The sequence below is a fragment of the Onychostoma macrolepis genome, chromosome 03 (genome assembly GCF_012432095.1).
Source record: "Onychostoma macrolepis isolate SWU-2019 chromosome 03, ASM1243209v1, whole genome shotgun sequence".
Lineage (NCBI taxonomy): Eukaryota > Metazoa > Chordata > Actinopteri > Cypriniformes > Cyprinidae > Onychostoma > Onychostoma macrolepis.
Genome location: NC_081157.1, coordinates 8517284 through 8543020, shown reverse-complemented (window position 1 = coordinate 8543020; position 25737 = coordinate 8517284). Strand labels below are relative to the sequence as shown.

At 37.8% G+C, this 25737-nt stretch overlaps 1 pseudogene; it reads left to right on the top strand.

Annotated features, from left to right (window-relative positions):
* Nucleotides 1-261: 261 nt before the first annotated feature.
* On the top strand, nt 262-25660 carry LOC131537576 (SLAM family member 7-like; annotated as a pseudogene).
* Nucleotides 25661-25737: the final 77 nt, after the last annotated feature.

Genomic DNA, 25737 nt, shown 5'->3' with positions numbered 1-25737 from the left:
ACTGCATTGTAGTTGAATTATTGATTTTATTTTACATAGTTGTTGTGTTACAGGCACACCAGTTGGGGTGTGTGTGTGTACAAGTGTGTGTGTGTGTGTCTGTGAGTGTGTGTGAGTGGATGTGTTGATTTTGCACTCTAGATGTTTTAGAGTTTCACCCTTCATTGCTGTGCAATTTTTTCTGCATTGTTAGGGATTTGTAGATTGTACACACAAAAATGTTCTGTATTTTTCATTTTTTCCCGGTTTCCCTTTCATTTCCTATGGTCGGTCATTTTTGACCGAAAACCATGAGTGTGACTCTTTTTTTTTTTACGACCACTTAGCTTTTTCGAATCATGCCCTCAATTTTTTTGGTGTGTTCACATACCAAGTGCCATAAAAGTCACAGAGTTTCATACCATTCTGGTGAAGCTACGATTTTTAAAAATTAAAAATGTAAAATTCTCCAGTCAGAAATGACAGAAGACCACACAACACCTTTTGGTAACACTTTACTTAAAGGGGTGTGCACATGACACCTTCATAATCGTGACATGACACATGTCATGAATATGAAGAAGGTTTTATGCATGTTTATGACAATTGTCATTAAGTGTCATTCACTCAGTTATGTCATTTTTAATGCAAAGATGCCATTATTTGACCCAACCCTACCCCTACCCCTACCCCTAACCCCTAGCCCATAACAAAGACATCTCAAACAATGTCATCTTTGCATTAACTGAGCGAATGACACTTAATGACAGTTGTCATAAACATGCTTAAAAAATCTTCAATCTATATCTAAATCTATAATTTACTGAAAGGTCAGGCAAAAAATATGGAACGGATGGGAAAATGAAAGTTTAATTTATTTATTTTCTAAGGCATTAACTTCTAAGGCAGTATGTGATGAGGGGCTGTCTAGATATGACAGTAAGCATCTTTCAGATCCACCAATAAAACCCAATGCCCAGGGCATATCTGCACAAGGATCTGTTTCGAAGTTAACATTTTGAATGGCCATTTCATAAGCGTGCAGTTCAGATGCCTGAGATTGAAAGTGCAATGGTTTTTAACTGACAATGAACTGACAATTGTGGAAGTAGGAAGAGGAGAAATGCTCTTTTGAGTATGTGGGTCTGCTGTCACAGCAGTAATTTTGTTGGGTGTGCACTGAAGTTGGATTTAGTTGGAGCAGAGTTTCCATCATCTCTCTTGGGAACGAGGAAGTAGTGGCAGTGTTGGGGAGTAGCTAGCTACAAGTAGCGACGCTAGTAGCGTAACTACATTTTTCAGTGGCATTATAGTATTTAAAACAGTGTAGCTTTTCCAGTAGCTAACTACTTTTTCCAGCAAGTAGCGGTGTATTGCGACCAAAAGCTACTTTCTGTTTTGCGTTCTGACGAGACATGAGCTGTGATGCATTGAAGCAGCGCAGCGCATGCAGCGTAGCGCATGCAGCGTCGTCTTCTGACTAGGTCACAAACTAAATTTTTTCATTACCGCCATCTGTGGTGATATCACGCATCTCGCGGCTTTACAGTCTGTCCACCGACAAGAAATCATCTGATGGTTTTGCAAAGGATGTACAGGAGTGGATATTTCACATGAATCAACCGTAATTTATGCAAAAGATTAGATTATGCGTAATTTAAAGACAAAGATTAAAATGCGGTCTACAACGAAGACTTAAAGCACATACAGGAGGTGAATAATAGCCTTTATTGCACTCAAATCAAATGTATGTTGTCTAAGTCGTGGCCTAATGGTTAGAGAGTCGGACTCGTAATCCAAAGGTTGCCGGTTAGAGTCTCGGGCCGGCTGGGATTGTAGGTGGGCAGAGAGAATGTACAGCGCTCTCTCCACTCTCAATACCAATGCCCACTGCTCCGGGTGTGTGTTCACTGCTGCAATTAACCCAACCCAAAAATACTTTTTGTACGCAAAGAAATTAAAAATAACGATTGACTATTAAAAATAACAGATGGACTATTTTGACGATGTTTTTTATACTTTTCTGTGACTTGGCAGTCAATGGGACAGTCACAAGCCTCCTGGTTTTCATCTAAAATATCTTAAATTGTGTTCCGAGGACGAATGAAGCTTTTACGGGTTTGGAACGACATGGGGGTAAGTGATTAATGACAAAATTTGCATTTTGGGGTGGAGTATCCCTTTAACCTTCTCCTCTTCCTCTCTGCATGCTGATCAGGATGGCTTTTGAGACTCAGGATCAAGCGTCAGATGTGGGCACGGTCCTTGAAGCTTAGGAAATGGGTGCTGTGTCACCACCTTAAAGTGCAGTTCAAGCCCAGGCTCAGATCTTGGAGGAGGCTGGGATGCTTTGGCGGGCTGCTGACCAGATGGAGGCATCTGGTGACTTGTAGCAGTCGCCGCACTGGAATGCTTTAGCAGGAAGTAACGCATTGCCTGCAAAGACTTCTGAGCTGCCGTAAAACACTCAGCGAATCCATCCACAGCTGGGCCGAAGAGTCCCTTGGGAAAGACTGGAGAATCAAGGAAGACAACTCTGTCAGCATCTCTGATTTCCGTCAAGTTAAGCCAAAGGTGGCGCTCCAACACCACCAGGTAGTCCATGGCCTTGCCGATCACCTGTTAACGGCGTCCTTTCAGGTACCACTCGTCTAACAGCCTGGGGGCAGTCTCTTCTGGGGCTGACCATGCTAAGCCGAGGTCCTCTAAAGCCTCTGTGAGAACTAGAGGCTGAAATTTTTTCGGGAATCCCACGGGTCACGGGAATCCCACGTGGGAAACAAAATCGCTACGAATCACGTGATTGGGACGGGACAGGAACAAATGTCATCGGGAGTGGGCGGGACCGGGAATAGTAATGATACCCAACTTTATACACAAATATACCTTTTATATAAATAAACCATAAACTGTATATTTTAATTCTGAACTTAATTCTAGTTGCCCTTTCTCGCTCTCCTCCTGTTTGCTTTGGTGTGGCTGGTTAAGTGAATGACGCAGTCCGTGACGGACAGATCGTTAACGGCTGGTCTGTGTGGTAATACACATAGGTCATTCATTGACCTCAAATATAGCTTTTCATCTGAAAGATGTATGTAACTTTACATGGCCGCTCAATATGATCTTAACCTAGAGAAATGTGCGCTATTGAAGAGTTTGTGTGGAGAGTGGAAGCTGAATAGCGCACTCGCTGCAGGACAGGCGCCGGTGCTCTCACTTGCTCTTAAAATCTCCGTAATTTTTGGTCATACAGATAAATTACTAATAGCCTAATACATCTTTCGAATCTGTAAAGACTCTACGTTTATTTGTGTACACTCAGAATAAAAACGAAACGTTGCACTTTAAAGCAAACAGAGTGCGTTTAGGTCTCTGAGCGAGAAACTTCGAAACTCCATCTTTGAAAAATATATCTATAGAGAGTGAAATGTCTACTTTCAAATGAAAAAACTAAATTCAAATAGAAAACGTGTGTGTTAGCATGGATGACTTACATAAAATTTTATGTGTGCAATGTAGCCTACACTGTGCATAAACTGGCTTTCAGTTCAATATAATAACAAATAACTACATTTTGGGTTTTTATTCAACTAAGGTGGGCACGCTGTGATCTGTACTATATTTTTACTGTAACTGACAGATTTCTGCCCAAAAAAATTAATAAACAAAAAAAAAGAAAAACGGGAGTGGGAGGGAATGGGAGTAATTCTTCCTGGAGTGGAACGGGATGGGATTTTCCCCCAGTTTTTTTGTGGGATTGGGACAGGACAAGATTTTTTTTTGTGGGAGTGGGACGGAAGAGGTTTGAAAATGCACTTTTTAGTAGAATCACTTTTGTGATTGATGGTTGATGATTGATGGTGTGTTCAGAACACCTCCTTTATTTAGATATGTTGCATGTTAAGGGGCATGTCAGAAGTAGCTCAACAGTAAAGCATGCTAGCAATGTCAAGATTATGGGTTCGATTTCCAGGCAATGCATGAACTGATAAAATGTTTTAAATGCAATAGAAGTTGCTTTGAATAAAACAGTCTGCCAAATGCACATAAAATATACAACTCAAAATATACCACAAAATGTTGCAGCACTTTGTGGTTGTGAAACATTAGCAGCAGTAAGGTGTCACATTTTGTTTTTGTGTGTGTGTGGTTTAAGTGTGCAGATCTTTACATGCTGTGTAAAGCCAAAATATCTGTGCGTAGTTTCCATTTGTAGTTTTTGGTTTCATCGTAATTTTCATCATTCATTCTGATCAACTTTTGCTTCATTAGTCATAACTGCAAACTCACAAGAGGTCAAAAAGGTGACATAGTTCGGAATTACGACCCTTGTAGGGGGGTATAGGGGCTTCCCCCTCATAAGAATTTTTTTGAGAATTTAACATGTAAATGAAGCGTTCTGGTGCACTCTGACAACAAAATAACGGAAAAAGACATATGCTTCAAGTAAAAAAATCACATTTATACCACAAACTTTTTGGACAGTGCAACTCTCTTGTCATCGGTGTTCACACTTCTCTTTATGAGCAGTGGAGTAATTTATTGTTGCAAATTTTAATGTTCACATTAGAGTGTGCATACTATCTACAAACTCCATCTTTTCACTGCAGAGGAAACATAAGCTGCATCTGAAGTGGCATTACATGTATTTACACAGACTGTTTAAAGAAACTGAGGTGCCATATGCATTTACACTGCAAAATTTCAAATGCATAAATAATATTATAAGATTAATGTTTTAAATATTTTTGAACATAAAAGTAAAAAATGTTGGGGAAAATGCAATACTTTTAAATATGAAACCAAACCACCAGTAGATGACGGTAAATGACTGTTTTAATGAGCGAGTCATTACCCAGCAAACACAGTGTGTTGTGACGACATCGCCAGTTCGTCATCATTTGGTCAGCGACATTACGTTGTGAGGACGTCATGGTAAAGTTCCATTTTTAGAATCTTGTCCCAGAAACGTCATGGGCACGCCCTGCCATGTGTTATAATAAAAACAATAAACCTGACTACAATAATATGGTAAATTTTATTAAAAGATTCCAGTTTGCAAGAAAAGCAAAACACTGCATCAACCCTCCATGAAAAGATGAAGAGTGAAGAGTCTTCCTCCTGTCCTTCCACCAGAAGAGCCTGTCTTCTGCTGCTGGGGTAAGAACGACACTCTTCCTCTTCTCTCACAGCCATCCAGCACCTAACTCTGCCTCCTCAGCACTGTCTGAAAGACTCTTCTCCACAGTCGTTGTTGCCATCGTTCCTTGTCGTGTATTGATGTTGTAACCTGCTGTCAGTTGTAGCAAATTAGCTTAAAAGGGAATTGTATATAAATAATTACAATTAATTATGATTAATTACAATTATTTATATCGGCTGACAGTAATAACTGTAGCAGAATTAAATTGCCATCAACTGATCTGTTCGTCCAGCGAACATTCAGTGTAAGTTCATATCAACTCTAAGAAAGGATATTTTCGTGGCCACAGAAAATACTTTCCTAAGTATTAATGCATTAGAGCATGTAGTAAAGATCAAAATCGTAAAGAGACATTAATTTGCAAGGCAGAACCAGAAATCCATGTAATTTGTGCACACAACTTTTGTTAACTAAACACTAACGAAAACTAGTCAAACAAACATACAATCACTCATACATGGGGAAAGGGCAAATGAGAGTTGATGGATAAAACCATCAGGAAACCAGAGAATGAAATTATGAAAAGAGTCAGTTAACCACCTGAATAAAACCATCAGTGCCGTTTATAATGGGGTCTATAACTTATACTAAACCATCCTGTGGATGCGGAGCTTGGGCCAGGACTTAAAAGACTGATAGCGAGCGTGTTGGACCCACCACTGATGTCAGTGCGAGTGGCTGATATCCCAGTGGTCTCTACGCTCACAAGCCCAGCAGGCATCCCACTCTCTGCTGCCCTTCTTGTAATGGCAGTCACCATTTTGAGCATGTGTGCTGCACACTGCACTCCTGAGGCCTCTTCTGTCCAAGAATCTGCTCCAAAGGCCTTTCCTGTCCATGTATCCACTCCAGTGCCTCCTGAGGTGCCGGCATCCACTGCAGAAGCACCAGAAGTGGCGGCTTCCGCTGCAGAACCTCCCAAGGTGGTGGCGCCCACTTTTGAACTCAATGTCTGTCCTGTCACGACCATGGAGGTCGTTCATGAACTCACTGTCTGTCCTGTCACGGAGGCCGTCCATGAATTGCCTGCTCTGCCTGCTCCGCCATTGCTCCATGCTCCAGGTCCTGTTCCCCTTCAGGGCCTGGCCCTCCATCCCTCCCCCCCCATTCTGCCTCTGCTCCACCACCCTCCTGGACTTTTTGGGTTCTGTTTTGGGTAGTTTAGCCGCCTTTTTTGAGGGGGGAATATGTAAGATCTGTTTTGGGTTCTGTTTCATGCTCTTGTTTTCATGTCTTTTTTTATTTAGAAATTTCGTCACGGTTCCTGTTTGTTTCATGCTTCCCTTGCCCTCTTGTATTCCTGCTATTGGTTCCCTTGTTCATTGTGTCATGTTCTGATTGGTTGTCCTAGTCATGTGACCCTCATTGTTTGTTATAAGTAGCCATGTCGTTGCCATTGTTCCTTGTTGTGTACTGATGTTGCAACCTGCTGTCGGTGAATCTAGTTTGTTTCATGCCATGCCAAGCCAAGCCTGTTCATGTCAAGTCTGTTTGGATTTTGGATTTCACCTTTGTAAATAAACTGCACTTGGGTTCATCACTACGCTTGCCTTCAGTGGACTCCTCATTACATGTATATTAAACATAAAGGGGGGCTAGGGTTTTTCCTGTAAACAATATTCTTCTTTAAATTACAAAATATTTATTGCATTTTTCTTTTTCATCATTTTGAGGGCTTTTGTAGGCTATAAGAAATAAACTTATAAACTCTCTGTAGCTCTCGCGGTGCTTTGATGTCATACAGCAATCGGTCTGCGCATTGCTGCTTCAAGTCAAACCGAGAAAGGAACTTTGGTCGAACTGTCTACTGTCACGTCCTCTGTCGTGTGTGTCATGTGTTCCCGCCTCTTGTGTCCATATTTGGTCTTGTTCCTGTCCTTGTTAAGTGTGATTATTAGTTAAGTCTTGTCCAGCCGTGTTTCGTCTAATTATCAGTAATTGTCATGTGTATTTAGTTCCTGCCTGTTTAGTTAGTTTTCGTCTGGTCTACTCGTCATTCCCCGGTGTTCCTGTCTGTGTGAACCTTGACTTGTCTTGCCCTGTCCTGATGTCACCATTAAAGACTATTATTTGGAAGTTTATCCTCGTCTCCGTGTTCCTCGTTCCTCCCTGCTGTGTGCACCGTGACACCTACGAGCTTGCAATCTCCACTGTCAGAAAGGAAGGATGTGATACAGAGCTGTGACTTCTGCTGTATGCAAAACTGTCTTTATATGCAATCACACTCACATTTATAGTCCAGTAATGAGATGGAGAGATGTTTGTGGTTGTGAAACATTAGCAGCAGTAAGGTGTCACATTTTGTTTTTGTGTGTGTGTGGTTTAAGTGTGCAGATCTTTACATGCTGTGTAAAGCCAAAATATCTGTGCGTAGTTTCCATTTGTAGTTTTGGTTTCATCGTAATTTTCATCATTCATTCTGATCAACTTTTGCTTCATTAGTCATAACTGCAAACTCACAAGAGGTCAAAAAGGTGACATAGTTCGGAATTACGACCCTTGTAGGGGGGTATAGGGGCTTCCCCCTCATAAGAATTTTTTTGAGAATTTAACATGTAAATGAAGCGTTCTGGTGCACTCTGACAACAAAATAACGGAAAAAGACATATGCTTCAAGTAAAAAAATCACATTTATACCACAAACTTTTTGGACAGTGCAACTCTCTTGTCATCGGTGTTCACACTTCTCTTTATGAGCAGTGGAGTAATTTATTGTTGCAAATTTTAATGTTCACATTAGAGTGTGCATACTATCTACAAACTCCATCTTTTCACTGCAGAGGAAACATAAGCTGCATCTGAAGTGGCATTACATGTATTTACACAGACTGTTTAAAGAAACTGAGGTGCCATATGCATTTACACTGCAAAATTTCAAATGCATAAATAATATTATAAGATTAATGTTTTAAATATTTTTGAACATAAAAGTAAAAAATGTTGGGGAAAATGCAATACTTTTAAATATGAAACCAAACCACCAGTAGATGACGGTAAATGACTGTTTTAATGAGCGAGTCATTACCCAGCAAACACAGTGTGTTGTGACGACATCGCCAGTTCGTCATCATTTGGTCAGCGCGACATTACGTTGTGAGGACGTCATGGTAAAGTTCCATTTTTTAGAATCTTGTCCCAGAAACGTCATGGGCACGCCCTGCCATGTGTTATAATAAAAACAATAAACCTGACTACAATAATATGGTAAATTTTATTAAAAGATTCCAGTTTGCAAGAAAAGCAAAACACTGCATCAACCCTCCATGAAAAGATGAAGAGTGAAGAGTCTTCCTCCTGTCCTTCCACCAGAAGAGCCTGTCTTCTGCTGCTGGGGTAAGAACGACACTCTTCCTCTTCTCTCACAGCCATCCAGCACCTAACTCTGCCTCCTCAGCACTGTCTGAAAGACTCTTCTCCACAGTCGTTGTTGCCATCGTTCCTTGTCGTGTATTGATGTTGTAACCTGCTGTCAGTTGTAGCAAATTAGCTTAAAGGAATTGTATATAAATAATTACAATTAATTATGATTAATTACAATTATTTATATCGGCTGACAGTAATAACTGTAGCAGAATTAAATTGCCATCAACTGATCTGTTCGTCCAGCGAACATTCAGTGTAAGTTCATATCAACTCTAAGAAAGGATATTTTCGTGGCCACAGAAAATACTTTCCTAAGTATTAATGCATTAGAGCATGTAGTAAAGATCAAAATCGTAAAGAGACATTAATTTGCAAGGCAGAACCAGAAATCCATGTAATTTGTGCACACAACTTTTGTTAACTAAACACTAACGAAAACTAGTCAAACAAACATACAATCACTCATACATGGGGAAAGGGCAAATGAGAGTTGATGGATAAAACCATCAGGAAACCAGAGAATGAAATTATGAAAAGAGTCAGTTAACCACCTGAATAAAACCATCAGTGCCGTTTATAATGGGGTCTATAACTTATACTAAACCATCCTGTGGATGCGGAGCTTGGGCCAGGACTTAAAAGACTGATAGCGAGCGTGTTGGACCCACCACTGATGTCAGTGCGAGTGGCTGATATCCCAGTGGTCTCTACGCTCACAAGCCCAGCAGGCATCCCACTCTGCTGCCCTTCTTGTAATGGCAGTCACCATTTTGAGCATGTGTGCTGCACACTGCACTCCTGAGGCCTCTTCTGTCCAAGAATCTGCTCCAAAGGCCTTTCCTGTCCATGTATCCACTCCAGTGCCTCCTGAGGTGCCGGCATCCACTGCAGAAGCACCAGAAGTGGCGGCTTCCGCTGCAGAACCTCCCAAGGTGGTGGCGCCCACTTTTGAACTCAATGTCTGTCCTGTCACGACCATGGAGGTCGTTCATGAACTCACTGTCTGTCCTGTCACGGAGGCCGTCCATGAATTGCCTGCTCTGCCTGCTCCGCCATTGCTCCATGCTCCAGGTCCTGTTCCCTTCAGGGCCTGGCCTCCATCCCTCCCCATTCTGCCTCTGCTCCACCACCCTCCTGGACTTTTGGGTTCTGTTTTGGGTAGTTTAGCCGCCTTTTTTGAGGGGGGAATATGTAAGATCTGTTTTGGGTTCTGTTTCATGCTCTTGTTTTCATGTCTTTTTTTATTTAGAAATTTCGTCACGGTTCCTGTTTGTTTCATGCTTCCCTTGCCCTCTTGTATTCCTGCTATTGGTTCCCTTGTTCATTGTGTCATGTTCTGATTGGTTGTCCTAGTCATGTGACCCTCATTGTTTGTTATAAGTAGCCATGTCGTTGCCATTGTTCCTTGTTGTGTACTGATGTTGCAACCTGCTGTCGGTGAATCTAGTTTGTTTCATGCCATGCCAAGCCAAGCCTGTTCATGTCAAGTCTGTTTGGATTTTGGATTTCACCTTTGTAAATAAACTGCACTTGGGTTCATCACTACGCTTGCCTTCAGTGGACTCCTCATTACATGTATATTAAACATAAAGGGGGGCTAGGGTTTTTCCTGTAAACAATATTCTTCTTTAAATTACAAAATATTTATTGCATTTTTCTTTTTCATCATTTTGAGGGCTTTTGTAGGCTATAAGAAATAAACTTATAAACTCTCTGTAGCTCTCGCGGTGCTTTGATGTCATACAGCAATCGGTCTGCGCATTGCTGCTTCAAGTCAAACCGAGAAAGGAACTTTGGTCGAACTGTCTACTGTCACGTCCTCTGTCGTGTGTGTCATGTGTTCCCGCCTCTTGTGTCCATATTTGGTCTTGTTCCTGTCCTTGTTAAGTGTGATTATTAGTTAAGTCTTGTCCAGCCGTGTTTCGTCTAATTATCAGTAATTGTCATGTGTATTTAGTTCCTGCCTGTTTAGTTAGTTTTCGTCTGGTCTACTCGTCATTCCCCGGTGTTCCTGTCTGTGTGAACCTTGCCTTGTCTTGCCCTGTCCTGATGTCTTCATTAAAGACTATTATTTGGAAGTTTATCCTCGTCTCCGTGTTCCTCGTTCCTCCCTGCTGTGTGCACCGTGACACCTACGAGCTTGCAATTTTTTTTTTCTCTCTCTCTCTTAACTGCAGTTCTGCCACTGTCAGAAAGGAAGGATGTGATACAGAGCTGTGACTTCTGCTGTATGCAAAACTGTCTTTATATGCAATCACACTCACATTTATAGTCCAGTAATGAGATGGAGAGATGTTTGTGGTTGAGGACAAAATGTGTTTGTACACTTATTTGGGTTTCCATCATTTTGTCTTTTTATGTTAATTGCGTTTAAATTGTTAATTGTCTGTTTAAAATCCACCCCTCTGAAATTCGTCAGGAAGCTGATTTATGGTGTGTTCACTTCCACTTCCGACACTGAGTTGTTTCTTTTTTTATTTCAGTTTGTGACAATGGCAGCACCACTTCTACTCTCATTACTCCTTTTCATTTGTACCTTCAAAACAGGTAAAGCACATTTTCATCATACAAATGATTGATTGTTAATTAATGATCACTTTCCCAGCTAGCAATTTTACGTTATAATGGGAACGTAATGGAAACGTTAAGTTATAAAACCTTATTTCTGTAAGTTCTTAGAATGTTCAAAACGTCCAGTTTTTTAGATATTGTATTAACCTTCTTATTTGGTTATAAGAACGTTATATAAAACGTTATTACATTATCTATTTTCATTATATTAATATTCTAAGAACATTATTCAATGTTATTGGAACATTCTAGTTTTGCAAAACATTAGAATGTTCCATTCTTTCATTATTTTAATGTTCTCTTAATGTTTTTTAAGATGATAACATTATGTAACATTTATTTACGGTTACAGATGTTTGCTAAAAGTTCACTAACAGTGTTACAAACTTTCAAGGCTTACAAAATACAGGGTTCCCACGCTTCTTGAAAGTACTTGAATTGCAGACATATGGATTCAAGGCCTGGAAAGTACTTGAACACAAACATAGGTCCTTGAAAGTGCTTGAATTAAATTAGAAATAAATGTTGTTTCAAAATTTCAAAAATTGTCCTGTCAAAGACAGAACGAAACTGCACTAATGATTGGGGTGGAGATAGCGCGAAAAAAAACTTGATGCACAGCCATTTTGATGCCCTTTTCTTAAGCCCGCTCCCACTGAGTTTCTGACCATTGCCGCCCACTCCCGCAACGTGTGTGTCCCGCTCCCCACAAACATTCTAATATTGTATATAATTTTTGCGCTATCAGTATGCAGGGTATTGAAATCACATTGGAATGAGCGCTCGCTGTTCACTTTCACTTTCGATTTTGTGATCATGCTTACTCTGTGTAAAGTGAGCACATCTTACAGTGTGTGCATAATTATTAGGCACATTGATATTCTGATTTTTTTTTTTCCAAGCACATTTTACCAATTCCAAACTACATCAATCTTAATAACTACTATTAATTTTGTATTTAATCATGTATAAGTGATATATAATTGTCCATGAAGGCTGAAAGTGAAAAACTCCTTATATTCAGGTGTGCAAAATTATTAGGCAGGTTTCTTTTACAGATGAAATGAGCCAAAAGAGAGATTTAACTTTAAAAATTTTAAATCCCCATGAGAAATATTCAAAACCAATGCAATACAGAAATTGCAAAGTTGAGGCATGACCACTGGACAGCAGAATGCTCACTGGGTCAGCAGGGTCAGACAAAAACAGGTGGAGAAGAAAAGACGCATGTTAACTGCAAAATAATTAAAAATGAATGTGAAGAATTAGGTGTAAAACCATCAGGATCAATTTAGTCTCCAGAACAGCAACCTTCCTGGAGTCTCAGAGTGTCAGGTTCTCAGAGACTTTGCTCGGGCAAAAAAAATCCTAAAAAACTGACCATCACTTAATAATAATATGCTGAAGTATTGTGAAATACATGAAGACTAATTTTTTATAGGCTTTATAGACATAAGTTGAGAGTGACTCGTGAAGGACCAGCGTCACATCCAGTTTTAGGAGCTCAATTTTAGTTGGTCTCTGCAAGACAGACTTTTCAGGACAGGAGATGGACTAAAAATGAGCTCCCAAAACTTATTGCGACATGGAGATAACTAGAAAATGTAAAACATGAAAAATTGGAAAAACTGTTTAGTGAAAAGCATTTACAGTTTAAAAGGAAATAGAAAGTCCTATTTTTTTTTTTTTTTTTAATATATATAATTGTTTTTTTTGCACAAGGTTTAAAATGTTCATGAAATATTTTAAAAAATTATTGAAGTTTTGAGCAGCTGCGTTCCTCTAGGTCAGTCATGCCCAACCCTGTTCCTGGAGATCTACCTGCCTGCAGAGTTCAGTTCCAGCCCTGCTTCAGCACACCTGCCTGTAATTATCAAGTGCTCCTGAAGATCTTAATTGGCTGGTTAAGCTGTGTTTGATCGGGGTTGGAGCTTAGCTTTGCAGGAAGGTAGATCTCCAGGAACAGGGTTGGGCACCACTGCTCTAGGTCAAAGATGAAAAAAATGGGATTTACAATAAAGAGTGATTTACAAAATAATTTTGACTTGAGTTTATTTATTAATGAGTAACGTCTCTATTGAGAGAATGTGCACATTTTTAATGTTAACAGGTTTTACCGTGCTATTACAACATTTAACCACTTTTTATTAATATAAAAATTGAGAAATTTTCTTATTTAAATCTTGTACAAGAACTACAGCAAAAACCAGTTTGATGTATATTTTATCAATATTTTAGAAATTGTATTTGAATATTACCAGTATTGACTTCAATGGATTTCATTAAATTCTTTTGAACACGACTGCTCAAAACGGTCTAAATTTATGAAACCTACACATTCAAAACATTATTACTCTGAAATGTTTAATGTAAATGTTAAGTGTAAGTGAAATGTTTAGTACTGTAAGGTCTTTCGTGACACTACATATGCTGGGGTGTGAATTTGATAGATGCTTGATATGAAAGAAATGGTGCTTTAAAAAGTCCTTGAATCTGGTGTTCATGAAAGAATGGGAACCCTGAAAATACAGTCTAGAACTAGTACAATGGAAAGCTAATAACAATTAAATATAAGTGGTCAATAAAGTACATGACAGTAAGGGAAGACTATACTGTTATTAAAGTCAAATTATAAAGATATTACTTTTCCAGTTCTTTTAAAATAGACATTTCTTAAGTTGAGTCTAGACAGAAACGGAAATGAACAATAAAAGCAATTTGAAATGTAGTCACAAGTATGGATTTCAAAACAATGTGTATGAAATCAATGACATATGTACCAAGAATCAATTCAATACATTTAAACTGCTCTAATGTAGGAAATATTAATGTTATATACAATTAGTTAAAAGATTTAATACATTCAGTCATGTTCTAATATCAAACAATCCAATATTGTGCCTTTAAACAATATGACGGAAATAAAAAAGCATCTTCAAGATTAAATTTGCAGCAACAAAACTCAAAACCAATTAAGAATTTTAGATGAGAATTAAAATGTAAGAATTTGAGTTGTTGAATGACCTATAAACATGTAAAAAATAAAATAAAAATAATACCATATAAAAGACATATAAGAATTATTTTACATGGAGTTTATGATGTCTGTCCAGGTTCAGATACTGGGCCATCAGACAGGATAGAATCTCGAAACGATCTACTGCAGGGAGAAAAGAAGACAGTGTTGTATTAATGCTTGGTGAGATTTAGAATAAAAGCACTGGGATGCTTCACTGTATGTAATGCATTGCTCTACATTTTCTTTCGAAACAGTGCTAGCTATTTTGATTTAATAAAAATGTTTTTCTAAAGTGATCTTGGGAGACTAGCGTAAATTGACCGACAGCGCCATCTGCTGTTTTTTGGGAAAGAAAGTTGCTCAATTGGCATTTGTGAGAAAATCTGCTCATACGCATGTGAGAAAAGTTTCCTCATAAAAAGGCAAATGAGTCTCACAGTTGTAACACACAATACGTATATTTGACCATACCTCTGCATTTTCTCTCAAATAGAGTTTTGTATTTGCAAATCAGTTTACGTTTGTTTGAAAGTCGAGTTTTTCTTTGCAAAGCAGATTGTGTTTATTTGCAAAACACTGGATTTGTTTGATGAATATCAGCACAAAATTGGCTCCATATATTGGACTACTGAAATTTTGGTACAACCATTTACACTCAACAACATGTATAACAGCTAAAATGTTTATTATACTATGTAAGATATTAACTTGATTTGTAACATTTTATTTCTAAGTAAACACTGACCACTATGTATATCCGTTTAACATGTTTTCACAGACAAAATAGAATATCACTTAAGTAATAACTTGTTGAATGTGCTACACTGACTAAATTGATTTGTCTACCCATAAGCTTGAGTTTACATGTGTTAACATCACTCTCCCATTAATCTTTCACTGGTTTGCATCTCATTAACTATACACCGATTCAAAACAGAAAGACACCAACCTGTGATAAGACTGATCTCGATGCGGTGCAAATTTGAAAGTTTCAGATATCAGCTCCTCAAAGACGTTCTCCAAAACTGTGTTGACAGGCATCTAAAAAGTCCACACTGATTAAAGCCATACTTCTCTTCATCTTTTCTTGAGCTGACATATGTTATCCTAGGGCTGAATGATTTATCAAAACCGAAACATGAGATACTTCTGTCCTCATAAAAAGGGTAAAAATGATCATACCAGTCCTGGTCAGACTCCATGAGTGATTGTTGAAATACCACTGTCAAAGACAAGAGAATACAGGAAAAAACTAATTAGAAACTGTGATAAATAACAGGTTAATTTATTGATGAAACATAGCAGCAAACTTCAATCGCTATTAACTATTGATAAAATATACATTGAGATACCACTGCTCTGTTTTTGCTGAACACTTTATATCAAAGTCCACTTAAATTGACAAAACGCATTTGAAATTCAATTAATTAGCAAATCATTTTAGTTGTTCATAAAAAATTATAAATAATTAATCATGTTTACTATAACATTTGTACAAACTTACTAAAGATCTAGGGTTGCATTTTAAACATTTTAACAAACTGTTATATTACCACAGTTGGTGTTACTACAGGCACTGGGTTTTATAATTAGAAATCCCAAATGTGAGAAAATTTCTGATTTCTCTGATCTAAAACCATGTGGGAAGATTATTTGTCAATACCTGCTCTCTTCTCATCTCCATCACTGTTTGTTTTTCTCTGTCTTTGTTACGTGTGGTGGTGTCCAAGGAGTGTGAGGAGGCGACGGGATACAAAATACGCTTTTTAATAAAGATAAGTAGATACAGGACCGTTAACAGAAACATCAATACACTTCGTAACATTCTTAATCACGGACAAAAACCAAGGGAGAACTGAAGGCTTTTAAAGGAACAGGAACAAAAGAGCAAACAACATAATCAAACACAGGTGGAGACAAATCAAACGATAATTAACTAGTGAGTGCAGGAACTAAACCAAATAAGGAAAGTGAGGACTAGGACAGACAGACATGTGACAGTCTTCTTATCTTGCCCTCTTTCTTCGCCTCCTAAAACTGAGCTTTGATAATAGTGATTCTCGTCTGTGTCAGTGAAGAAAGTAAACATAAGGTCAAATGATATATGTTTCACAATTAATGTGCACTTATGTTATTAATCTTATGCCTAATGTTTTTTTTTGCATCCTCACATAATGAATTATTACATTATACATCACGAAAATATAGGCCTATATTAAATTTAAAAATGGCGAAATTAGAATTTATTAAATTAGAATTTATTAGTTTGCAAACCTGATGTTTAACATTTGTACTGTAAAACAGCTCGCGAATATTAAATCTTTGCTCGCACTTTATGACCATTAACTGAAATTCGCGCTCAGCATCTTTGGCTTCTGTGAACATGAAGCCCGCCTACTTTGATTTGATTGATTTCAAATATTTTAACATTGACAAGCGACAACAGACCACCGCACCAGAGTTAACCCCTTCAGCTCTGCGGCATATTTTGGATTTTTTTACTGATTTTGGCATACCTGAATTTAAAAGTGCACCCTACTCACATAAATTGGTGTAAATTGATAAAAATTTTCTCATTTCACAGAAGACATCCTAAATTGTAACACACGGGTGGAATAATTAACGTTTTATATTGTATTATTTCATAATTTTATGATAAATAAAAGAAAATCTAATTTTGATTTTTTTTTTTAAATAGTTTTTATTTGAAAGTCTGTTATTTAAGATCTGTTTGGTCTATATCCCTGCAGAAAGTTTCTTTTGATTCCACAGGGGGGGTAAAATCATTTTCTTTGTATCATTTAAAAAAAAAAAAAAAAAAAGTTACTGAGATTTAAATGAAGAGAGGCAATATGCCCTCTAGGGGTCTCCATTCTGAAAGATTAGGCATACCTGAATTTAAAAGAGTCCCACATACATAGGGCTAAATGGATAAAAAATGGTCTCATTTTACAAAAAAAAAAAAAAAAAACTATATTTTAACCCATGGGTGGAATAATTCATAATTATTATTGTATTTCGTCACAATCTATAGTGTCCCAACTCTGCATCGAGGTTGCTGCTAGCGCGCTAGGGGGCGGTGCCCATTTTACGTCCAGTGCGACCTCCTCCCTCGTGTTTGGAAAGGCATAAATCAACATCGGATTGGACTAGGAGTTTGATCGACGTCTCTTTGGACAGATCTGATCGGGGGATTTTCAGACATATGACATATTACGCGATGACATAATCGCCCGTCGACTCAAACATGTTAAGGCAAAACTAGTCAAACGCACCATTCAACTCTGCAAGTACTGATCAGCACATCTGAGATATATTAGGGTGTACAGAAAAGTGAGCATAGTCTCATTTTAAAGATAACAACCTAATCTGAGAGCTGATATAAAGTTTGTGGCCACATTTATCACACGGAAGTAGTAATCAGAGCAGGAATGTGACGTAAATGTTTGTTTGTTTACATAAGTCATTTCCATCATTGCGATTCTTTTGATAATTATTCTCTGTAATGTAATAATCAATGAAATAAACTATATAATCACATTTTGGGGTATGAGAGCTTTCATTTGATATGACTCATCTATGTTTGAGTTTGAACATGTTTGATATGTTGTAAGTTTGAGCGATATTAATATTATTAGGTCTTCACAGGGGGCAAATTCAGACCTTTTTCATGTTATTGAATGTAACATAACCGCATAAGTGATGCGATGGACAATAAAGTTGAAGTTCTAAGCTTTCAAATGATACCATATATGTCTAGTTCACTGCTCCACAACATTGATTTTTACAATAACTCTGATGATGCAAATTTGGACCCACCGGGAAACGTGGTACACACTGCAAGAAAAATCTCAGTAGAAAAAAAAGAATAATGTCCTGGCAAAAAATTACCAGTACTTTTCCCATTGAGGACATTTCCAGGTGTACAGGTAAAACACCAATAAAAAATCAATACAGAAAATTCCTCATGTCCTTAACAGTACTTTGGGACATCTTAGAGTGCATTGTATAGGTCTAAAGATGAGACTTTTCTGCCTATCATTTATTTAAGTAAGCAATGTTAAATAACTCTGGCTATATATAACTGAAAGTGTTGCAGTATTTAATCTGTGAAACATATACAATGGTTCTAACAAATCCACCAACTGGACTTTCTCTTTCCTCAGGGTTCAGTGCTGAGATCCCTGTGTTTGTGGAGACGGGAGCTTCTGTTCAACTGGATATACAGACACAAGAACTACTAAAGGATAAGATCTTATACTGGGAAAAAGACAAATCAAAAAAAATAGTTACATATATAAGTGCAGATGAAGAACTTATAAAAGACAGTTTTATCGGAATAAAGTGGATTTCAATCATAGTACCCTCTCTCTAACACTTAAGAACGTGGAGAAGACAGACAGTGGACTCTACACAGCCAGAGCAAACATAAAAGACGGATATGTTGTTGAATATAAAGTATCTGTTATAGGTGAGTGTGATTTAATAGTGTTTCTTGGTGCATTTGTATAAGTGTAACAACATTGATGAAAATTAAGTCTACGACATAAAGAAAAGCATTAAAAAAAAACATAAACAAATTTTGGCAGTAGAAAGAGTCATCGTCCCTGACTTGAAATTCCTGACTGTACTGATTGCTGTTTTCACAAAAAAAGGTCAATTTTAAAGTATTGAGTCAGTCCATCAGTGAATCTCAATTTCTTTAAAGCTGCAGTCCGTAACATTTTTTGTTTAAAATGATCTGAAATCAATATTTGAGCAAGTACATAACCAGCCAGTGTTCAAAACTATCGCCTTACTTTAGCCTGATTCACAACAGTAAGCTTGTAATAATGTTTTCTAATTTGAGTGTCACGGGTAGGTTTTTGCTGGAAATTCGAGCATGCCGCTGCATCATTACTGTAAACATAAAGAAGTTGTCCCGGCTAATAGGCTATATTGAATGTTAGGATCCTGCAGGTGGCCGATCGTTTTATAGCCTTTTCTCACAGCAGCTGGAATAATTAAATTTATCATTTTTATGGCGGATTGTAATCCAGAAAGGATTATGTGTGACACATGTGACTGAAATTAAATCATATTCCGGTTTTAAATGTGCATCTGATAACAGATAGCCTGGGATTGCACAAGATTTGTATTTTAAGGAGAATAATTTGCTATTTGGGTTAAGAGTTTCTTCATATGAAATTTGAATGGTATGACAATTAGAGATTAGACTATACAGAAATTTAAATCTACACGTTAATACACACTATATACACATACGCAATGCTGATGCTGTTAAAGGGATAGTTCACCCAAAAATGAAAATTATGTCATTAATTACTCGCCCTCATGTCGTTCGAAACCCGTGAGACCTTCGTTCATCTTCAGAACACAAATTAAGATATTTTTGATGAATTCCGAGAGCTCTCTGACCCTCCATAGACAGCAATGATATTACCACGATCAAGGTCCAGAAACGTAGCAAGAAGATCGGTAAAATAATCCATGTGACATCAGGGGTTCAACCGTAATTTTACTAAGCTACGAGAATAGTTTTTGTACACGAAGAAAACAAAAATAATGACTTTATTCAACAATTCGTCTTCTCCGAGTAACCTGGTGCCATTTTGGAGAGTATCCACTGAATGTAAACAGCGTATGCTATTGTGTGTCAGCTGTGTCACACGGATATGTTGTTTTCACGCGACGCAGCTGACATGTTAATAAAGTTCGCAGGCTAACTTAACTAATTGCTATCTCGTGTTCGTTCCTAACAGAAACAGTTGTTCTAACTGGTTTGCCAAATTGACCAATCCTGCATTGAAAGCGGTTAGGACAGCCTACCTTATTAACATACGAACGCAGAAATAAATAAATGTAGAAATGCATAAATAAATGTAGAAATACATAAATATAGAAATTAAAGTAGTAACACAAATGGTACAAAAATAGCACAATTAAAAACGTTTGACAAAAGTTTAGACAATTTTTTGACAAAATTATTTATTCATTCATTTATGCATATCTGCATTTATTTATTTATTTCAGCATTTAATTATTTCTTTATTTATGTATTTCTAAATTTATTTATTTCAGCATTTAATTAATTATTTATTTTCAATAGTAATCAAGCTTTACGTAAGTTCACCCTATATATTTTTGCCCTTTTAAACAGCTGATCAACTAATCTGATGTATTTTTATGGAATATATATTCTTTCAGATGCTGTGAAGGCTCCTGTCCTGATTAGAAACTCAAACAGCAATGACTCCTGTACTGTAAACTTCACATGCATAGCTCATAATCTCACACTCACCTCATCTTACAACAGTGGCAACTGCTCTACAAAGAAAGCAACATCAGAAGAGAAATACTCACTCATCCTGTACTGCAGTGAGGAATACATCATCTGTAACTACAGCAACCCTGTCAGCTGGAAAGAAGGCAGAGAAGAGATTAAACAACTCTGTGTCAATATTAAAGGTATCTGGCCAAACACGCACTCAAACAATGCAATTGTACTGCAAATCTACCAAATCTAGTCTAACGGTTAAACTGTTAACTAACCTTAGATGAACTGAACTTAATTATATACATCTCATTTTACAGAGAATAATTCAGCGCATATCCACACTAAGCCCTATGCCCTTATTGCATCGACTTCAGTGGCAGTTTGTGTTTTGGTGGCTCTTTTAGTGTTTCTTTCCATCTTTCTCCACCGCAAGTGTAAAAAAGGTATGTCACTGTTCTTTCATATTCTCTATGCAAAAACTGAGTTTTTTTACAAAAAAATACTATTTCAGTTTTATACTTCAAAAATTGGTATTTAATTCAATATTACTTACCATTTGTTTGTAATTACATGTTACAACAAACATGCAATCTTTTACTCATACCTAGGATAAATACAGAAACATTTGTTCTGACTTCTGAATTCTTTGGTGGTACCAAAAAGAAGAGAATGTTCAGAATACGTAGTAAAAAAAAAATGAATGAAAGAGGGGGCAGAGAGTAATGGTTAGAGAGTCAGACTTGTAACTCAAATGTCACGGGTTCGAGTCTCTCCACCCTCAATACCACGACTGAGGTGCCCTTGAGAAAGGTGGAACAAGGCACCGAACCCCCAACACCCCCATGTGGGGGTGTGTGTGTTTGTTCACTACTGAAAGTGAAAGTGACGTGACATACGGCAGAACTCAGAATTTGTGAACTCAGAAGCAGTGAACACACACAGTTGGGGGTTCTCAAGGGCACCTCAGTCATGGTATTGATGGTGGAGAGAGCGCTGTTTATTCACTCCCCCCACCTACAATTCCTGCCGGACCTGAGACTCGAACTTGCAACCTTTGGTTGGTTGTCCGTTAGAGAGACGGACTTTGGCAAGTCCGTCTCTCTAACCATTAGGCCACGACTTCCCCTAAAGTCCCATACACACAGACTTCCCCTGTGTGTGTGCACTTGGATGGGTGAAATTTGGCCACACGTCACGTCCTTTCCTTAAAAGAAGGACAAATGCCAAAGGATTACATGTTCATTTATAACTGAAATGGTTCACGCTACACGCAAGTACTTCATGAAACATTTGTCCCACAACAGAATACTACAGAAACTCAGTTTAGATGGAAGTTACATCCAAATAAAAAATATTTTGGTCTTATTAAACTGCTAAATTTAATTTACTAAAATACCACTTGGCTGCTTTTAGATGCATAAATGAATGTATTTTTTTTAATATATTGATATATTACTGTACATTCAAAACTTCGTAGGTGCCCTAGAGGTTGATAGTACAGTCTATGCACAAGTTGAGGTAAGATTCAAATTATGCTCACAGACATCATGTAAATGTTATCATGCTGTCTAGTTCTACTTTATTATATTTATGTGGGACCATATATCTTGTACATATACCAATATTTGGTTATTTGTTTGTCTTGATGTCTATCTACACATAAACCAGTAGTTCCCAAAATTTTTCAGAACACACTGTATGTCTCCTTGTTACATTTGATGTCAAAACTGTCTAAAAGTACAGATGTGGCCACTGAGAATGCACTCTCAGAGGAAAGGAATCACGCGTGACCACGGTGTGTTACGCAGGACCACAGTGAATAATCTAACACAGGAAAGACATGACCAGTAGGGGGCAGTCATGTAAAGTACTGTACTGAATTGGCAGAGAACATTACACGGCGAACTATTATTCTATTGAAGTTTATTGCATGTACTGCACTAAGGCCAATAAAATATACAATACAATATATTGTATATACAATATATATATACAATATATAATCAATTGTATTATCACGTGTTTATCATGACAGCTTGATCACTGAAAAATCATTTCAAAAGTATTACTTTACAGTACTTATTTTTATTATACTTCGCTACACTTTATGGATCATCTAAAATCATGATCTAAAAGGTAGTTTAAATGTGGTAAGAACTATGACCAGAAAACCAACACACAGTATTTTTAACACACTCCCCTTGTCTTATGCACAATTTATTACAAAATAAGACACCGACAAGATAATAAGATCATAAAAGATCATATTTTATTCACAATAGAATATAGATAACATAAATGTTTAAACTGAGAAATTTTACAATTTTATGCACAAAATGAACTGATTTCAAATTTGATGCCTGCTACAGGTCTCAAAATAGTTGGCAGGGGGGCATGTTTACCATGGTGTAGCCATTTTGCATAGTAGAAAGCATTAAGACATATTTCAGCTATAAATATGATTACTGCTGCTTGTTTTAGAATTAAAAAACAATCGGAATTCATTTATTTTTTGGTACCAGCGAAGAATGATCAGTGTGCTCTCACTAATGCAGTAAGAGTCATATAATACTCATGCCATGCAGTTTCAGTGAAAATAGTTGATGAAAAAAATATACAGTAGTTGAGAGTAAAGTGGTACGGTGTAGCATTTCAAATTATAAAGTATTGTCATATTTGATAAGTACAGCAGATGTTTATCAATGTAGCATGCACAACTTTATATCAGCCTACAAAGGCTTTTGTTGTGAATGAATGAATGAGGTATTTATATAGCGCTTTCATGTGTATTGCCATACACCCAAAGCGTTTTACAATTACAGGTGCTGGTCATATAATTAGAATATCATCAAAAGGTTGATTTATTTCACTAATTCCATTCAAAAAGTGAAACTTGTATATTATATTCATTCATTACACACAGACTGATATATTTCAAATGTTTATTTCTTTTAATTTTGACGATTATAACTGACAACTAAGGGAAATCCCAAATTCAGTATCTCAGAAAATTAGAATATTACTTAAGACCAATACAAAGAAAGGATTTTTAGAAATCTTGGCCAACTGAAAAGTATGAACATGAAAAGTATGAGCATGTACAGCACTCAATACGTAGTTGGGGCTCCTTTTGCCTGAATTACTGCAGCAATGCGGCGTGGCATGGAGTCGATCAGTCTGTGGCACTGCTCAGGTGTTATGAGAGCCCAGGTTGCTCTGATAGTGGCCTTCAGCTCTTCTGCATTGTTGGGTCTGGCATATCGCATCTTCCTCTTCACAATACCCCATAGATTTTCAGGCGAGTTTGCTGGCCAATTAAGAACAGGGATACCATGATACCACTGTGTGCAGGTGCCGAGTTCTGCTGGAAAATGAAATCAGCATCTCCATAAAGCTTGTCAGCAGAAGGAAGCATGAAGTGCTCTAAAATTTCCTGGTAGATGGCTGCGTTGACTGTGGACTTCAGAAAACACAGTGGACCAACACCAGCAGATGACATGGCAGCCCAAATCATCACTGACTGTGGAAACGACACACTAGACTTCTAGCAACATGGATTCTGTGCCTCTCCACTCTTCCTCCAGACTCTGGGACCTTAATTTCCAAATGAAATGCAAAATTTACTTTCATCTGAAAAGAGGACTTTCCAGTTCTTTTTCTCCACAGCCCAGGTAAGATGCTTCTGACGTTGTCTCTGGTTCAGAAGTGGCTTGGTAGCCCTTTTCCTGAAGACGTCTGAGCGTGGTGACTCTTGATGCACTGACTCCAGCTTCAGTTCTCTCCTTGTGAAGCTCTCCCAAGTGTTTGAATCGGCTTTGCTTGACTGTATTCTCAAGCTTGCGGTCATCCCTGTTGCTTGTGCACCTTTTCCTACCCAAATTATTCCTTCCAGTCAACTTTGCATTTAATATGCTTTGATACAGCACTCTGTAAACAGCCACACCTTTCAGTAATGACCCTCTGTGACTTACCCTCTTTGTGGTCAGCAGTCAGCAGTCTTCCCCATTATTGTGGTTTCAAAGAACAAGAGATACCCAGAATTTATACTGTAGGGATGGTCATTTATTGAAACTCAAATGTAAATATTCTAATATTTTGAGATACTGATTTTTGACTTTCATGAGCTGTAAGCTCTAATCATCAAAATTGAAAGAAATAAACATTTGAAATATATCAGTCTGTGTGTAATGAATGAATATAATATACAAGTTTCACTTTTTGAATGGAATTAGTGAAATAAATCAACTTTTTGATGATATTCTAATTATATGACCAGCACCTGTATATGGCAGGGATCTCTCCTCAACTACCACCAGTGTGCAGCATCCACTTGCAGCCACAGTACAACGGCACCAGTGCGCTCACCACACACCAGAGAGTGTATGCAAACTTTTACTTTTTGATAGAACATTTTACTGTAAATAACGTTTGTCATTTAAACATTTTCAGACTCGTGAAATCCAGAAAACCGACAGTGACAGTCATACATATGATGTCCTAGATCAGGTGAGAATAATCTTAAATGTTAACAGACTAAGATTATGAAAAAGCCCCTACTCTACTGTAAGTTAGTGAATGCTTTATTAAATTGTTTAGTTTAATAATTGTTAAGGAATGCACTTTAAAAATACTACTTTATGTATTTCATTAGGTTGAAGCCCAGACACATAAGAAAACTGAAGATAATCCATCCATGACAACCTACTCCACAGTAGGACAATACCCAAAACCTGCAATCCCCCCCTGAAACAGAGCATACAGTTTATTCAGCGGTGAACAAACAACCAAGCAAGAAACCACCCGGCATTTCATCTGATGATGCTTAAAATTCACTTTGTGGCTATTTGTCTTATGGGGAAGTTGTCACAAGGGCTTATCTCAAAATTGTCACGGCCCTGCTGGTGTGCCCTGGTTGGCCACCAGATGTCACTGTGTGTGTCAGCACATGGCTTATTGTTTGTTGTTTGTGCCATGTGCTCTCCTGTCTATTGTCTGACCCCGCCCTCCTTGTTATCTCATTATTGTTTCAGTTCCTTCACCTGTGTCCTCCTCGTTTGGCTCCCCATATAGTCTCCTGGTGTCTGCAGTCCTGTGCTGTGTCGTTGTTAATGTTGGATGTTTGATGTCGTGTGTGGGTTGGTATAAATGTATTGCAGCTCTCTGCCTGCCTGCCTGTTTTTCCCCTTCGGGGTGGTTTTTGTTCATTTTTGTTTCTCCTTTTTTATTAAAAAGACCCACTTCTCCTGCACTTGAGTCCTCGCCTCATCTCTTGACCATCCCGTGACAAAAATGGCATCCTACTCTTACTATCTCTGACATATCTTT